Raw genomic sequence first — 18,331 nt, forward strand, 5'->3', positions numbered from 1 at the left:
GTGTGTGAGAGTATGATAGATTTTTGCAGAAATGGCCTCAACAATTCACCTCTCTATGTGTGCTCAGAAGTAGTCCTTCACACTCTTACTCTGGACTTGACAACGTGACTTTCTTTGATCAATAAGATGATATCAGTTGTGATAGAAACTGACTTCAAAAGTACAGCTCACTGGGCTTTTCCTTTCTTGCTCCTCTTGGGACCCCTGTGACTATAGCATGCATATAACCTGGGCAAGCCTGCTAGGTGATGAGCTACAGGAGGCTGAATAATCTCTGTGGTCTTTTCTGACAATAGACCAGTGGCTAGACATGAAATAGTCATCCTACACCATCCTCTTCCAGCTAGGATGGACTAGAACAGAAGTGCACCCAGCTGACCCATAGAATTGTGAGCAATAATAAATGTTTTTTTTATTTAAGTCACTAATTTTGGAGATAGATTGTTATGAAGCAAATGCTAATTGATACAAAGAAATAGAAAATGAAATAAAAATAGAACAAAGACCAAGTGAAAACAAAACACCACAAAACAATTGTAAGTATCCATGTACACCTCCTGAATCCAGTGGTGGTCCTATTAATTCATTATATCAGATTCCCAAGATGAAGGAAAGAAAAAACAGTCTTTAAGTTCTAAATCAGTCTTAACTGAGGGAAAATAGCTGTATGCATTTAAAGGTAATAATACCTATCATTTCTGAAATATCTTCCATGTGTCACTCTGTTTACTTCTTTACATATTTCATATCATTTAGCCTTTGTGAGCGCTTTGCAAGGGAGGTGTTTGTAAAGTCTTTTGACTGATGTAGGATCTGAGGCTCAGGGAAGTTTAGAAACTTGCCCTAGGTCTCCCAACTGCTGAGTAAAGGAGATAAAAGTTTCATTTTGACTGCAGTCTTTTGTGACAACACACTATCTGCAGACCACCAGATCTGTGAATGGCAAGCAAAGGAATTCAGGAATGATTATATGAACAATATCCATTCTAGGCATCATTAATGCTATGTGTATGACAGCTTTGACAGAGACTTGAAAAAAATCGTCTATTATAAAATGGAAAGTCTATTTTGATGCAAAGGTTTTTCACTGATTTAAGGGAATTCTACAAAATTAAGTATCAGAATTGTTTTTCTTATTGGCAACTATTGATCTCTGACTGTGCCACTGTCTCATTAACACTTTTATTACCTTGTCAATCAAAGCCCCACCTGCACTAACCAGGGACTGAAAGGATTTGCCATTATTAAGACTATCTGGTGCCCAGAAGCAAAGAAATCCTGCTGAAAGTGTAACGATAAATCAGCAGGGATTTAGATAGCATTCTAGATGCAGAAAGCAATTCAGAAGTTTAAAAAAATCAGAGTATTCTAAAATCATTTGAAGAAACAGGTTTTTTTTTTTTTTTTTTTTTTTTTACTTCTTTAAATGTCTAGGATTTTAGTATTAAGAAACCTTATTTCAAGTACAATTGGTTAAAAGCTTGTGTTATTTTAAACGGTTTTGTGAACAATTTTGTTGTACAAGCTTGCTGAATTGCACTGGTCTCAGGACAAAAGTAATATGTAGGCAATAAATGTTTCTTATGTGTATAGCTAATTTTATCATTTCCTCTAATAGTGGTCTATTAGAGCAAACGGATTAGCAGTTAATTGGTATCCAACAAAGAACTATTTTAGTCATTATTTGCTTTCTTCCCCCACCTTCATCAGTCATCTTAATCAATACCAACACACAGGTCTAGATTCCAGTGCTTGCCATTACCTTTTAAAAATCCTGCATTTAGAATGTCATTATTTGCTAGGTATTCAACAAATTACACACAAATTCACTCTTCTGAAGTTTTCCTTACTTGCCTCCTATTCAGCCATCAATAATTTCATGGTGATTACTTTCTCAGTACATAGGCATTTTCAAATGTGTAAGCAGCTAATTTTGTTTGGGTCTTACGTCAGCTTAACAAGTATTTATTGAATAGATAACCTGTACAAATTACCAATCTAGGCCCATTAAAGGATATCCAGATGAAGATAAGATGGCCTGTTAAAGTATGTACACAAGCAACCATAATATAAAGCAGATATGCTAAATGTCAGAAGAAAGGTATGCACAAAATGTTTCATGGGATCTAATGGAGTGTTAGGTCCAAGTGCTTGAAGGATCAGGCAAGATGTCATGGATCTTAATGCATGAGATGGGATTAGTCATGAGGCAACCGTGACAAAAAAAAAATACAAAAGAAGACAGGATGAGAGTATGTTATGTATATGTGTATGTGTGGTGAGGTGAAGTTTAGAAAACAAAGATGAGTCCTGGCACAGTAAAAGAGAACAGTAAAAAAGAACATATTTATGGGAATGCCAGATTCATAGATTTGAGCCTAATTTTATGAGCAATGAGAAACAATGATTTTGTATCAGAGAATGGCATAATTGGGAGCTTTGTTTTAGGAAAATTAACCTGGCAATGGTATATTACAGCATACCTCAAGTTAAAATAATATATGGAACACTTTTAAACAAACTACTACAGTTCTCTTGGATCCCTAGTGTGCACATTATTTTGAATACTACATAAATATGTATACCTGTAAATCAAATATAAATCCTTATGATTATAGATCTTATGACAATTATAAAACCCAAATAAATTTAAAATTAAATGCCAACTGTATAAGAAAACTAAGATAATTCAAATTAATAACGTTAGACTCTAGACCAAGATATGACATAGGAGGCTCTTGAATTTCCCTCTTCCCGTGGACACACTGAATATACAGCTACCCATGGCGTCCCTTCTGAAATCTAGAAATTAGCTGAGTCCTACACATTGGGTGAAAGAGAAAGCACCCACATTGAAACAGGTAGGAAAATGCTGAGACATACTCCTACCATAAAGCCCACCCTGGTACGGTGCCATGTAATTGGGAGGGAATCTCCAACTCCCAGCTTCTTTTTGAGAAACAGAGTTTGACCTGCACATTCGGTACCTCAACTATTAAGGCTCCCACCTAAAGAATGGGACCCCAAAACATCTACCTCTGAAAGCCAATGAAGCCAATATCTGCAAGACCCACAGGACCATAGAAAACAAACAAACAAAAAAAGAAGTAGTTCTTAGTGGATGCACTAGCACTCACCATGGCTATTCCTACCAAGGCTCAGCACTGAAGGAACAGACAGGAGCACTCATCTCCCAGTCTTTCTTTGGAAGAGATTATACTGTATATTTTACAAACTGCTGCCTAAGAGTCTGATTTCTGATCAGCCAGCATCTAGGTGCTGACCATAATCCTCCACTCTGGGACACTGATGGGTCTTGGTACCCTCTCAACTACTAGGAATCATGAAGAACAAAGGTGGTGACTTGAATAATCATAAAAGTTTGAGAAGTAACCAGTAGCTAAGAACAGGATTATTTACAGAGTTCATATCTTGTATGAGACCAATCTATCAAGATTGGGACTATTGTATCTAAAGCACAGAAATCCACACAAAGAATAAAGGAAAATGAAGAACTAGAAATATGTTCTAAAAAAGAATAAAATAAATCTCCCAAAACCAATCTTAATGAAGTTGAGATAAGAGACTTACCCAATAGAAAGTTCAAAATAATGGCTATAAAGATGCTCACAGAGGTCAGGAAGGCAGTGCATGAACCAATTAAGAACTTCAACAAAGATGGAAAAAAACAACAGAAATCCTAGAGCTGAAGAATACAGTAATTGACCTGAAAAATTAATAGAGGTTTCAATAACAGACTAGATCAAGTAGAATTAAGGATTAGTGAACCCAAAGACAAGGCAGTAGAAGCCATTCAATCAGAGGAACAAAAAGAAAAAAGAGTGAAAAAAAACAAAGGAAGCTTAGGGGACTTCTTTTGCTCCCCTGCCACCACTGTCATGGTTGGCTTATTCCTTGTGACATGTATGGTTGGATTGCCTGGAGCCTTAGTGCCATTCTGTGGGGCAAGGGGTTATACTTCTTAAGAAATTTCTAAAGAGTAGAATGCAGCCCAAATATGTAAGGGGTTAGGTTCTGATGGGGAAACTTTAAACAGTGGAAAACAAGAGATGGGCAGGACCTGTGAAGATTTATACTTGCTTTTGTTTCTCTTCTACTGGAATGTTCCAAGGCACATTTTTTTTTCTTACAACTTCCAGAGATACTCTGCATGGTTGTGCAGATGCTTCTGCTGAATGATCAGATGTGTCTATTCATGGCTCATCAGGAAGCAGTGGCTGGCCCAATAATGTATCACTTTCCATTGCTTGCCATTCTTCATGCCTAACTCCACTTTACCTCACTCTCACTGCCCTGGATTGCTCCCACCCCAAATAGTTAATTATTATTACTTAATCCTTGCTTCAATTTCTATTTTCTAGTAACTTTTGAGCTAAGAAATGTTTAGAACTTTTAGCTCTCAGTCTCTCTTTTCCTCAGAATTATGCCCCATGGGTTATACTTTATTGATTTGTAGGCATTTTGATGTCAAAAAGTAGCAAAAATTAGAGTAGATAAACACATTTGCTTAGTAATATACACCTTATCTAACTTACAAATAGATAAAATTACTCAAATATCTAAAGCTAAATTTTAGGAGTTGTATTTCTAATAAATTTAAAAGTTTTCATTCTTACTTCATATTAATATTTAAGTAATTTTAAAAAATCTAGGTAAATTGATTTTGAGTACATTGAGACTCCCATCATTTACTAAGAAATATTGCAAGTAGTTCTTCAGTTTTATGATATTATTAAAAAGAAAAGAATCTTGGGGACAAAGACGTGGATATGAATTCCAATTCCATAGTTTTCTAATTATTTTTAAAGTTTATTAATTTTTTTGAAAGAAGGAGAGAGGGAAAGCACGTGAGTAGGGGAGACCCAGAGAGAGAGAGGGAGAGAGGGAATCCCATGCAGGCTCTGCACTGTCAGCGCAGAACCTCACAAACTGAGACCATGACCTGAGCCAAAATTTGAGTCAACTGAACCACCCAGGCGCCCCTCATTTTCTTATTATATGACGTTGATTTTCAGGTTTTTTTTTTTTTTGCTGTGTATATCCCCTATTTAAATGTGTGGTAGAATATTATGGATCCATTGTGTATAACATCACTGTACAAATAGCTTTATTTACAGAATTTAGAGTCCTCTAAGCGTCCCAGGTTTATAGTCTTCTCTCACCCCTGGTTTGTCACATGTTCTCTCTTCTTTTAATCAGAAACCCCTTCCTCCTCTTCACCTACCTAAGGTTCAGAGTTAGATTACAATATGAACGTTTGGCCATAAGATCCAAATACTATGTTGATTTTGAGTCACCTGGGGTAAGTCACTGAGCTATTTGCATATCTATTTCCTCAAGTATAAAATGCAAATGGAAACATTTGCTCTCTCCTTATTCCATAATGATCTTTGAAAGAATGAAACAATCACCAAAAGAACCATTTTTCAAGCACAAGGGATGGGGTACACCATTAATAAAATCGCCATTATTTTTCCATTTATTTTGTAATATTAAGAAAACAACAAAAATAAAGAAAAGAATGCAATTACCTGACAAACAAGATGTCCAAGGAGTGAGATGACAAAGCTGTAAAAAATTAGGGGTACTGTTTATCCTTAATGTAAGGAAATGTCCATTTGTTTATCTCTTTTCACTAAATTATGTGACTGATTCTAATTGAAAGATGATCACCCATACGGTACAGGGAAAAATTTATTCAACACACTTTTGGCCCCCAGAGGCAAATTAACATATGGATATAATTTAATATTTTATCTGCAGTGGATATTTTAAAATACAGACATGTTTGGGGCGCCTGGGTGGCGCAGTCGGTTAAGCGTCCGACTTCAGCCAGGTCACGATCTCGCGGTCCGTGAGTTCGAGCCCCGCGTCGGGCTCTGGGCTGATGGCTCAGAGCCTGGAGCCTGTTTCCGATTCTGTGTCTCCCTCTCTCTGCCCCTCGCCCGTTCATGCTCTGTCTCTCTCTGTCCCAAAAATAAATAAACGTTGAAAAAAAAAAAAATACAGACATGTTTTTATTGACTGAGTACTTTTTACATGAAGATTTTTAAGATTTTTAAAAATACATTGCTGTAAGAGTGAAGGAGCTGGAATTTGAAATTTAGCAAATGACTGAATTACCAGTCTTTGTTACATTTTAACCTAAGTTACCAAATGTTTTTATGCTTTTATTTTTATAAATGTTCTCTCATGTCATTTCTTTCCCCCCCTTCTCCTCCCTCCCCCCCCACAAAGAAGTGTTTTGGGGTCAGGTAATTTATGCCCAAACATGTATTTAAAATAGAAAGTACATGGCAAACGTTTCAATTATCCACCTACCAGGAGGTAATTTAGTAGTAATTAAGAGCAGAGACCATGGAGGCAGGCTGACCAGAGTATAAATCTCAGCACCACTCCTTAGCCATGGCACTGACATAGTTGCTTAGCCTCTTTATAACTAAGGATGTCTCATTTGTAAGAGAAGGATAATGATAATTTCTGTGTAACAAAACTATTTTGAGGATTGATTTAGTTTCAAGTGTGCAGAGGGTTTAGCACAATGCTAGGCACTAGTACAGAGCCATATTGCATCCTGAGGCAAAAAGAAAAATCAGTTAAACTGTCTTTAATTAAGGACACTAAAGAGCTTGTCTTTAATTAAAATGTTAATTTTTGTGCATCATGGGACTTTTGCATTTTTGATTTTTTCAAGTATCACATCAAAATATTATCAATCTTATTTATATAGTTTTTTGGCACCCCTTAAATTTTGTGCCCAAGGCAAGAGCCTCACTCACTTCACCCTAGTCCCTGCCTGGTCGGCACATAGTAAGCACTCAATAAGTATTAGAAAATGTTGACATTAGGTCAAACAGACATAGGTTGCTTACTTCACATATGGGTTATAAGTCAGATTACAGGGTGTTTGTGACAGGTAATAAGGGGGCTCTTACCTGCTTTAAGGATTCACAGAGGGTCTCCCAGAAAAAGTAAAATATTAGCCAAGACCTCGAAGATACATAGACTTATGTGAAGAAGCAAGAAAGGTGAGGAGAGAGTAGTACATGGAGGTGATAATTGAGAGAAAAACCTAGGGCATAAGAAGCTGACATAATCTAGTATGGTTGTGGTGCAGAAGTCAAAGGAACTTGACTATAGAATTAGGAAAGTATTTAGGGCCAGACTAATTTATAAATAATATGTAGACTCAAGAGTGGCTTTATGGGTATGAAACCTGTGCAGTTACACAGGATTCTGTTTAGAAGAATCCCATGCTTGTTTTCATGCTCTGTTATCACCATCTCGAAATTCTTTTTGAACAAGGGGGCCCACATTCTCACTTTGTCCTGGGACATGCAAATTATATAACTGGTCTTAGGTAAACTTTACTATCAGTGTCTTTCAAGTAAAGTGACAAGAACAGATGAAAGTTTAGAAAGAACACTATTGCTACTATTTGGTGTGGGCCAACAAACACTGAATGCAACATTATCATTTGGAGACAGTTGCACTCTCCTAGGAGAGAAATACTGTGGCTAAATGTGGGAGAGTGGCCAAAGGAATGGAGAATGTAGAAGGCTATTCAAGATAATGAGAGAAAAGATCTCCAGAATATAGTTGAGATTAAAAAAGTAAATACCTGGGGTGCCTGGGTGGTGGTTGAGTGTCTGACTTTGGCTCAGGTCGTGATCTCTTGGCTTGGGAGTTCGCACCCTGAGTCAGCTTGCTGCTGTCAGTGTGGAACCTGCTTGGGCTCCTCTGTCCCCCTCTTTCTCTGCTCCTTCCTGCTCTCTCTCTCTCTCTCTCAAAAACAAAAAATAAACATTAAAAAAAAAACCAAAGTGTTACATTTTTTTTTTTTTAATTTTTTTTTTCAACGTTTATTTATTTTTGGGACAGAGAGAGACAGAGCATGAACGGGCGAGGGGCAGAGAGAGAGGGAGACACAGAATCGGAAACAGGCTCCAGGCTCCGAGCCATCAGCCCAGAGCCCGATGCGGGGCTCGAACTCACGGACCGCGAGATCGTGACCTGGCTGAAGTCGGACGCCCAACCGACTGCGCCACCCAGGCGCCCCCCAAAGTGTTACATTTTGTGTAAGGGAATTATATTCTTTTAAAAATATTTGCATAAGCAAATACTGGAAAAATATATAAGAAACTAATAAACATGGTTAACCAAGTTTGCAGTAGTAGTTGAACAGAATGAATGGGGCATAGGTGGGAGGGAACTTCTGGGTGGATGTTTATAGTTTTTTATTTTGTTTTGTAATATTTTGATTTTTGAAACATGTGAATGCTTTTAAGTGTCAAAATGTAACATATGAAATAAAAAGAAAGGCATACATACAAAAGAGATATTGACAAAGCACAATCTATGGAACCAGTAGTTGTGTGTGAGGGTGGTAAGGAACAGGGAGAAGTAAACAGTGACTAACTGTAGTAGTCCTCATGTTTGAGTCCCTACAGTTTTTTTCCACTACAAATGACTAGATCAAACCAATGGTCATAATCTGTTCTCCTTTCCAGTGATTTGTTTAGGAATGGATTTATGACCCAATTTTGGCAAACATGATCCACAAGAACATAAGCCTGGGAATGGTATTAGTTTCCTAAATCTGCTGTAACAAATTACCACAACGTGAGCAGCTTAAAACAACAAAACTGATTTAATCACCGTTCCGGAGGCTAGAAGTATGAACTCAAGGTGTCCACAGGGTGGAAGCTCTGAGGGAAAATCTGTTGCATGCCTCTCTCTCAGCTTCTTGTGGTTGCCCACAATCCTTGGCATTCCTTGGCTTGCAGCTGGATCCCTCCAATCTTTGTCTCTGTCTTCACTTGACCTTCTCTCTTTTGTACCTCCTCTGTTCCTCAGTGTTCACATGATGTTCTTTTATAAATTTAAAAAAAAATGTTTATTTATTTATTTTTGAGAGAGGGAGAGCAGAGAGGGGCAGAGAGAGAGAGAGAGAGAGAGAGAGAGGGAGACAGAGAATCCCATGCAGGCTTTTGCTGTCAGTACAGAGCACCACACAGGGCTCGAACCTACAAACCATGAGATCATATCCTGAGCTGAAACCAAGAGTTAGACCCTTAACCAACTGAGCTACCCAGGTACCTCCACATGATGTTCTTATGAAGACACTAGTCATCCTAGTTTGGTGACTCACTGTCTTCAGTTAAAGACAATAAAGGGCTTATCTTTAATTAAAACATTGATTTTTTTTCTTCATGGATTGACATGGCATCACCCTAATTAATTATATTTGCAAAGACCTTATTTCTAAATAAGGTTCCAGTCATAGGTATCTTTTTGTGGGATAAAATTCAACCCATTATGGAGGTCTTTTGGAAAATTCTCATTCCTAAGTAGGAGATGGAGGAAGACACCATCACTTTTTCTTTTCAGGATGTTGTTATGTCTGGAAGTGATGTCTGAACCTGTCACCACCACCTTTCTTTCACCCTGGGGATGAAGCCAACATTCAAAGAAAGATAGTTCCACCAAAACTATAGAGGGGCTAGTGGTAAGGAGAGGTGTTATGTGAGAAACATTTTTTTATTGTCTAAGCCATTCTTAGCCAGGATTTTTATTATTTTCAACCGATAGCATGTTGAGTGACATAATGACACTCAGATTCGTTAATAGTCGATCAGATGTGTGGTGATACTCTGAAAGTACTAAAGCAAAAATGGTTCTGGGGTAAAAGATGGCACAACTATGTATGTATGTATGTACATATGTATATATGTATGTATATATCAAGAGAAAATGATACCTTCTGGAATAATGTTACTTTTTCTCATAGAAATATGTGATCAAATGACTTTAATTAATAGCTTATAAATTATCTATTTGTTTATTTATTTATTTATTTATTTATTTATTTATTTTAATGTCCATCTATCCTCGAGAGAGAGAGAGGCAGAGTGCGAGCGGGGGAGGGGCAGAGAGAAGGAGACACAGAATATGAAGCAGGTTTCAGGCTCTGAGATGTTAGCACAGAGCCCAAAGCGGGGCTCAAACCCATGAACCATGAGATCATGACCTGAGCCGAAGTCAGACGCCCAACTGACTGAGCCACCCAGGTGCCCTGTAAGTTGTTTTAATTAAGGGTTTCTCTACAGGACATTCCCACCCACAGCCAACTTCAGGTTAATTTGTGATTCTACAATGACACTTGTGGAGTTTGACCAACATGGAGTTCTATTGTCATTAAAACTTCCACAGAAGATACTGTAACTGTATGAGATTTGTAGTGCAAGCACTTTGCCATATGTATGCAACCACTTGGTCTGAAGAACCAGAAAGCAAGGGGTTGCATAAGGAGGCTGCCGTAATGGTCCCTGAGAGAGGTGACAAGGGCTTGATGTAGTGAAATAGTGAAAATGCTATTAGAGAGGATAGGATATACTTTCAGAGGAGGAATGTAAAATTTTGGAAGTACGCTAGAAAATGGAAATAGACAAGGTAGGGAGAAGAGCTATATCTGCTGCCACGTGTTTGAACCCCTCAATAAGTCCCTTCTTTACAGGCTGTCAAAACTAATCAGGCCCGCTAGGCTTGTGAAATTGGTTTGGGGACAGTTTGTTTGATGTGATGTTTGATTTCTTTGATTTTGTTTCACAAATAGTAAGGAAGGAAGTCATTTTTATTTAAGCTTTTATGTTAATTTGTGCAGTGTTGGGTCCAGATGGAATAACAATGGGTTTCCTTTAATCTCCCATTAACCTAGCAAATATCTTTTTAAAAGTGTTCATCATTTCTAACAGTTAGGATTTCTTAATGGCTTGGGTATGGTTTGATGTCGATCTGAATTCTTTTTTAGGTCTCCTTAAAATCATGAATAAAAATGGTATTTTTATAGAAACCATTTTGTACATATTTAAACAAGTTACTATGATACCAACCAATTAGTACAATTCTTAGGAATAATGCATAATATCATTTTGTATGACAATATTTCTTTTCATGAAAACACAATGAAAACATACTTTATTTATGACATACCACAAGTTGTTTTAATCTCATTTTCACATTTAGGTTAATTTCTGAGAGCAATTAAGAGCAGTGAACACTGAATCCCAGTAAACATAGATTGGGCACCATTCTGCACACTTTTATCTTTGTGCTAAAATTCATGCTTTCTTGCTGCTTCGGATTCTTTGTTCTGTCAGTAGTTTTCTTGTTTTCCTGTATCTTCAACATTTAACCTTTACACATGTTTTAGTATTGCCTATATTTATAAAATCCTTCTATAAACCTTTGCTTCCTCTATTTAATATTTTTGTTTCTCGACAGCCACTCTTTCATTTATTCAACAAATACTAATTCAGTGCCTATTATTATGACTAGCATATTCTAATTTCTGCAGGTACAGCAGTTAATAAAGCAGATAAAAATTCCAGCTTTGGTGAAGTTAATGTTATAGAGTGTGGAGACATATGATAAACTGAGAAGTAAATAAAATACATAGAACTTTACATAATGGTAAGTACCAGGGAAAAGTAGAAGAGGAGGAAAAATATGTAGAGAGATACCTGGGGGGGGGGGTTGCATTTTTATATTCATTGCTCAGGGAAGACCTCCCTGAAGTAGTACTATTTGTGCAAAGATGTGAAGGAAAGGAAGAAACAAATTACAGAAATACCTGAAAGCCACAGTATTTTAAGAAGCAGGAACAGCATGTGCAAAGGCCCTTGGGCAAGACCACATTTGACTTATTGGAGGAATATGAGAAGGCCACTATGGCTGGAATTGAGTGAGGTAAATAGGCAGTTGTAGAATTTGAGGTCAATAAGGCAGGTAGGGGACAGATCGTGTAGGGTATTGTGATCATCGCAAAGACTTTGAGTGAAAGGGAAGCTGCTGGTGTGTTTTGAGAAGTGATATTTCAGCTAGAATATTCTTCTTCTTGTGTGACAAATAGACTTGAAAGAGGCAAGAGTGTAAGCAGAATGGCCAATTAGAAGGGTGTATTGGCTATCTAGAGGAGATGGTGGTGGCTTAGATTAGGGATAGCACTGAAGGGAATGAATAGAGGTAAGACGTGGGCACATTTCCAAGAGAATGGAAACATGATGTCTGGATGGATTCAGTATCATTTTATTGAAAAAATTGTTCACATATGCAAAATTCTCTTCTCACCTCTTTGTTGCTCTCAACTTGCTAAATTTGAGGTTGTTGTTTTGTTTTATATTTTTCTTTGCCCCTTTGCTTGCCCTGAAACTGGTATAAAAAAATCATTAAAACTAATAGGTGTTCCTCAGTCTTGATGTTATATCACCACTTTGTAGCATTTATGCTGTTCTTTCTCCTTCCTTCTTCAAACTCTCTTCTCCCTAGACCTATGGGTGAGTCTCAATTTTTCTTGGTATGTCAATCTCTGGTCTGATTGCTCTTTTTCAGGGTGCTAAATGGGCTTTTCTTTTTCAGGTGTTAGTTCAAATATCACTCTTTCCGTGAGGCCTTACCTGAGCAACTGATACAAAGTTGCAAACTCCTGAGTTTTCCCTGAAAACTCGCTATACCTAAGGGATTGAATAAGGTTGCATTTTTAAATCATTCATCACTGTTCAGAGATTTAAACTCACAAAATTGCTCATTGATGTTGGGAGCACTGTGTCTGTATGTAAAGAGATGATATTGGCCTGAAATTATGGGAATTTCATATATTACTATTGTAGTTATAATTAGTATTAGAATATTATAATTGTGATATAATATATCACATATATTACATGTGGACTCTTCATGGTGAAGTCCTCAAATGGAGTTATGCTTATCCATGACATTATGTTTAATGTTAATAATGGCCCATGAGAAGACAGTAAATAGTGAGGTTAAATCTTGTCTCAGAAATTAAAGAGATATCCATAATATAAATAGTGACTTTTTATTGTACAGGGGAAGGGAGATCCCTATTAATTGATGAATTGTTACTTGAGCAAGATACCTTCTCTGAGTTATAATTTCAAATTTAATAACTTTAAAATTGTTTACTGCAAAAGGTTATTATAAAATTAAATGAATTTTCATGTAAACTCCAGTTTGACAAAGAATTATTAAGTTTCTTGATGATTTAAGCATTGCTCTAAGTGCTAGAGATATAATGATAAATATGATAGCTCCTGCACTCAATTAGATTGTTATCTGGTTGAAGCAATGAACTTAAAACCAACCGTTACTAAACATTTCAAGTACTCTATTAAAAGTTGTTGGAGTCAGAGAGGGATGAGTGACTGAGTCTTTCTTGAGGAGGTAATAATTCAGTTGAGTCTTGAAGTTGAGATGTTATCTTGATAAGGCTGGAGAAAGGAACCTAAGTTAGCAGAACATCATACCCAAGAGCATGTAGGAATGAAATAATAGGTCTCATCCATGTTGTAAGAAGCTCAATATTGAAATCAAGGTATATTTAAAGAGGTTGTAAGACAGAATAAAGATTTAGGTAGTGGCTTGTACAGTAAACTAAGAAATCTGAACCAAAAGTCAGTGTTACTATGAAGGATTCTAAGCAGGGGATTAATGTGATTATATTAATAATATTAAAAGGTTACTTGAGCAGTGAGGAGGATAGATTAGAGGGACTCTGAGCTGGAGAATGGGGAGAATTCTAATATCAATCAAGAAAAAATAATGAGGTATGGATTAAACAGCAGTGATAGAAATGGCATAAATTTGAGGCATAGGTAGGAGGTAGAATAGACTGACTTTAGTAACCAATTGAATCTGGAAGCCTCCAACTTTCTCTTTTAGACTGTGGATGGATGACATGTTTCACTAAAAGATAGGAAGTAAAGGGGGAGTAATCAGAGTTCAAGGTGAAGAGAGTTTTTTTTTTTTCTCTCCCAACGTGCTACATTTGAGCACTTCATGGAATATCCAGTGATTTTTGTATAAAGATACAATTACTTAACATAGTCCTCAAGACTATGTTTTTGTCCCTCCCTTCTAGTCCAGTCTTATTTATATGACTGTGTTCCCTAATGCTCTCTGTGGGAGCAACGTATGTCTTCTTTTCTCCCTTGTATTTACCATCACAGAGCCTTTGTACAGAATATTCTTTCAGCCTGGATTACCCTTCCTTCTCTTCATTGCTCAGTTTTTTTTTTTTTTTTTTTTTCTCCTTATGTCTTGGCTCAGCTTCAGATTAAATCCCTTGGGGAAGCCTTCCCTGCCTTAACAAGATCAAATGCTATAGAATTTTGTTACACTCTGAGGCCGTCCAGACTATATTAACTGTGGAAGGGGTAAATACTAAAAGAAAGACAAAGTGGCCAAAACACAACAGATTTCCTTACATTTTTAAAAATCTTGTTTACCAGTGTGTGTCTAGTCTCTGGGTTCCAAGAATTCCTGGATCTATTCATATCATTGTTGATTGCAACAGAAATCCAGAGGAAGAAACTGGATATGGAGAATATCCCAAGGGAAACAATGATAGGATTTGGTGACTGAACAGATATGGGTATTATGGCTAGACTTTTCTTTCTGAGTAATTAGAAATGTTGGATGATAGTAGCATTGACAGTAACAGGAGAATCAGGAAAATGAATTCATTTTTCAGGAAAGAGGATTAAAAATAAATGTGAACATTGAGAAAATTCTAAAGGACTCCATGCTAGCTGTGAGACTGATAAATCCTAGCAACTGCACCTCTTCATTAAAATTTAATAAAAGCTTTATAGGTTGTTAATGATTCCTTTCTTTAGTGAGGTAGACGGCTCATCGACAAGGAAGGTCTTTTTCGTGAAAACAGTGGCTGCCTTATAACTTCCAACCTCTTTTTATCAGACCTATTATAGAAAATATTAGTTGAAAGAAGTCATGTTAGGTAGTGATTTTGTTTTCTTTCTTTATTGGCAGCATTAATTAACCTATTAGGCGGGTTATTCTGATGCCTGTTATTAGGACACATTAGGAGTTTTATTGCACTGGGATATGCTTAGCAGACATGACCTCCTGCTCTACTTTTCCAAACATCTGTTCTTCAGAGTTCACCCATAATGTCACTACCTAATTAGACTCTAACAGCATGAAAGTTTTTCTGCTAAATAGAAAGTGCTTATGATAAACCATGACATAGGAAAACTAGAGACCTGACTTAAAGGAAAGGAAAGGTTATCTTCAAGCTTAAGTCTTTTATTAGTGAGTAGATAATGCTGCTTTTGTCCAAGCGTCTTTTGAAAAAGGATTACACATCACTCATATAGCTCATTTTTCAAAGAGAAAGGTGGTATAGAAAGGCCACAGGCGGGGTTATGAACTGGATTCTGTGGGACCCAAAAGACAAGGGGATCTTCAGGATCTAGTGACCTGCCATAGAGTTGGTTCTGATGCTTCCCCATAGTCTGTATAAGACATGGTAATGGCTATTTCAAAGGCTTCACTAACCCTACATTTGTATATGATGCTAATTTCCAGTGTTTCCCTCCATTTTGGGGAATAGTTCTTTACACAAGTACTCAATAATAATATAGTCATGACCATATGAACTCTCATTTAATAAAATTTACCAATCAATATTCAGAGTAACATAATTTAAAGTTTTTTAGTGACTTGATGTGGTGTTTGTTTCAAATTCAGTGCTATTTGGTGTTATTTGTGATTGAGTTGCTACTGGAAAATGATTCCAAAGGAAATTACTATAATTCTATAATCAGGTTACCAACCTCTGGTCCCCGAATATACATTTATTTATTCACTAAATATCTGTGAACACCTAGTGGAGAGAAAAAAAAAAGATATCAAAGAGTTTTCATCCCTGGATTTCTCTGTTTGGGATAATTTTTACTAGTAGTTTATACAGCAAACCCTGGGATTTATGCTTTCCTTGTACATCATGATTTTATTTTACCACCAATATTAAGTACCCCAGGCCTAATGGAAGCTAGAACAAAACTTAAAATTTGTACAATCTACTCCAGAATAAATGTGCTTTTAATATTTATAATTAGGATTATTTTTATTAATAAATAGTGAGTTGTTATGGGTTATGCCTACAGTTATTCATGGAATTACCATGTATTTACACAGACTTTTATATTGATATGTTTGGTTTTTTTTTTCCCCCAACATTAACAATATCTGCAGTTCTGTTTGGGTTCTCTCAGAAACTATCATCATGTTACGCTTTAACACATTAGAAATCCTGTGTGCTTCCTTTAACTTTGGTATAGACTACTGAAGGAGCATGAATATGCGCTTATCGGAATATGTATTAAGTAAAATTTACCTTAGAAATAAATTCATATTTTCACTCTAAGATCTGGGAACTGTTACAAAAATTGATCTCAGGAATGGATGTCTAAATATCTTCAACTTGCATTAGTAGTAGATTTAGAAGTGAGGAGGGTAAAAGAATAGGAAGGTTATTGAGGGTTCTCAACAGTTAAATGTCTCATAAAAAGGATCCTTTTCTACACATGTTCTTACTCACTGCACATTGCACACAGATGATTCTAATCACCATTACTCAAATCACCTGATGCCTCAATTACCTTGGCTTCAATGAGCACATTCCAAACGCCAGAGCACCCATATACGTACCCTGATAATAGGCTGCCAATTAAGTTATCTTTCTCTGGAAACTTATTATGGCAGCTCAGTGAATATAATATCATTAGCACCCTTATATCATCATAGCCGGGGCAGTTGCTGACACCGCATGAATATAACTGCTAAGCTATCAAAGTAGCTGCTCAACCACAATAGCCTTGAAATTATTAAAAAAAAATCTGTAACTATGTGTGCTTGTGTACATATATGTGAAGCCTGCAAATGTGAGCGTATGTATTTATGCATGCATGGGCAAATAAATCTCTTGTAGAAAACAGGTGAGGAAAAATGATTGTCATATGCAAGGAAGGCACAAATACTTAGATAAATTATTAATAAAATTTTCCTGATAAAGCTCTTGAAACTTTGCCAACAATAAAAATGACATCAGTCATAGCTATGGTCTGTATTTCTGTGACATGGAATGCTCCCAGATTGAATTATGTCTTGTAAAAACATTCTATAAGGTATGTTGCTTCCACACAGGATCTTTAATTAGAAACTTCGAGAAAAGTGTGAAAGAATTTTTGAGAATGTCTAAACTGTCACTCTATAACTAGAAGTAGAGACATTTTTTTTGTAGTTAAACATGAGGTTATACAAAAATTACTATTGTTGTTTACTGTGATTCCAGTGTAAGTTGGAATCATTCTTATTCATTCTTGTTAATTAATTTAATTGACTCATTTTTATTAAGGAGCTGGTAAAAGCCATCAGGAAAATCTGTTTTATCTGGACACTATTTCTCCTTAGAGTGGTGGTAAAGAGCATAACAGTCTTTTTGACGGGGTCAGAATCCAATTTTTACCACTTATCCTTGGTAAATTCTTTGTTCACACTAAGTATCAATTCTACATTTGTAAAATGGACATGAAAATAAGCACTTACTCTATCAGTTCATTGTGAAGTTCAATAATGCAATACATATAAAGTGTTTAGCGTGGTGTCTGGAAAATATTAAATACTCAATAAATGATAAATTCCACTTCTGTGATTATTTATATTTAAAGTTATTTTTTTTTAACATTTACAAATTCCACTGACTCTTTTTTGGTAGTTCTTATATAAAACTGGCCTCTGCTGATTTGTTACAATTTAGATTAGACCCATTATTACAATTTGGTCTTTATTGTTACATTTTTTCAATGTTTTCCTTAAGCAAAATGTTTATTAATCATATTAATAAGGAGAATTGCTTCCCACAAAATGACTGCTGTTTTGCCATTTTATTTTGTTGTAAGTTTTTCTATCTTTTTTTTTTTTTTTTTTTTTTTATAGCTTTAGCTCTGTTCTTTAAGCTCCCTGGCTGATTGCCTATGTGTTCAGTTCCTTTGTTCTCTGCTGCGGTACAGCAAAATGAAGGGTACTTAAAATACCTCTTAGAGGGAATGAGTAAGTTCCTAAATGAGGTTTTCATGGAAAAAATTGTCACTCTTGCACCTTCCCACTCCCTGCAGAGAAGTATGGACTGCATAACACTTCCAGATGAAACCATTAATCTGACTTTCTTGGCTGTATCAGTTCAACGTACCCTTGTGCCTGAAGATATGCATGATATGCTCACTTAACCCTTTCACATGCACTGTTGTGTAGGCTGAACTTCAGCTTTTCTCCTACCGTGTATAGTCTATGTGGTAACAAGATATTTTACATGTTTCCGACCACAGACAAAAGACTGTACAATAAAAGAGTATTTAAGATAAAAACAATTCTAAAAATCAACACAAATTCTTAAAAGCTGAGACTAATTTTATACCATTATTTCCTT

The sequence above is a fragment of the Puma concolor genome, chromosome B1 (assembly GCF_028749965.1).
Source record: "Puma concolor isolate L17-30 chromosome B1, mPumCon1.1.hap2, whole genome shotgun sequence".
Classification (NCBI taxonomy): Eukaryota; Metazoa; Chordata; class Mammalia; order Carnivora; family Felidae; genus Puma; species Puma concolor.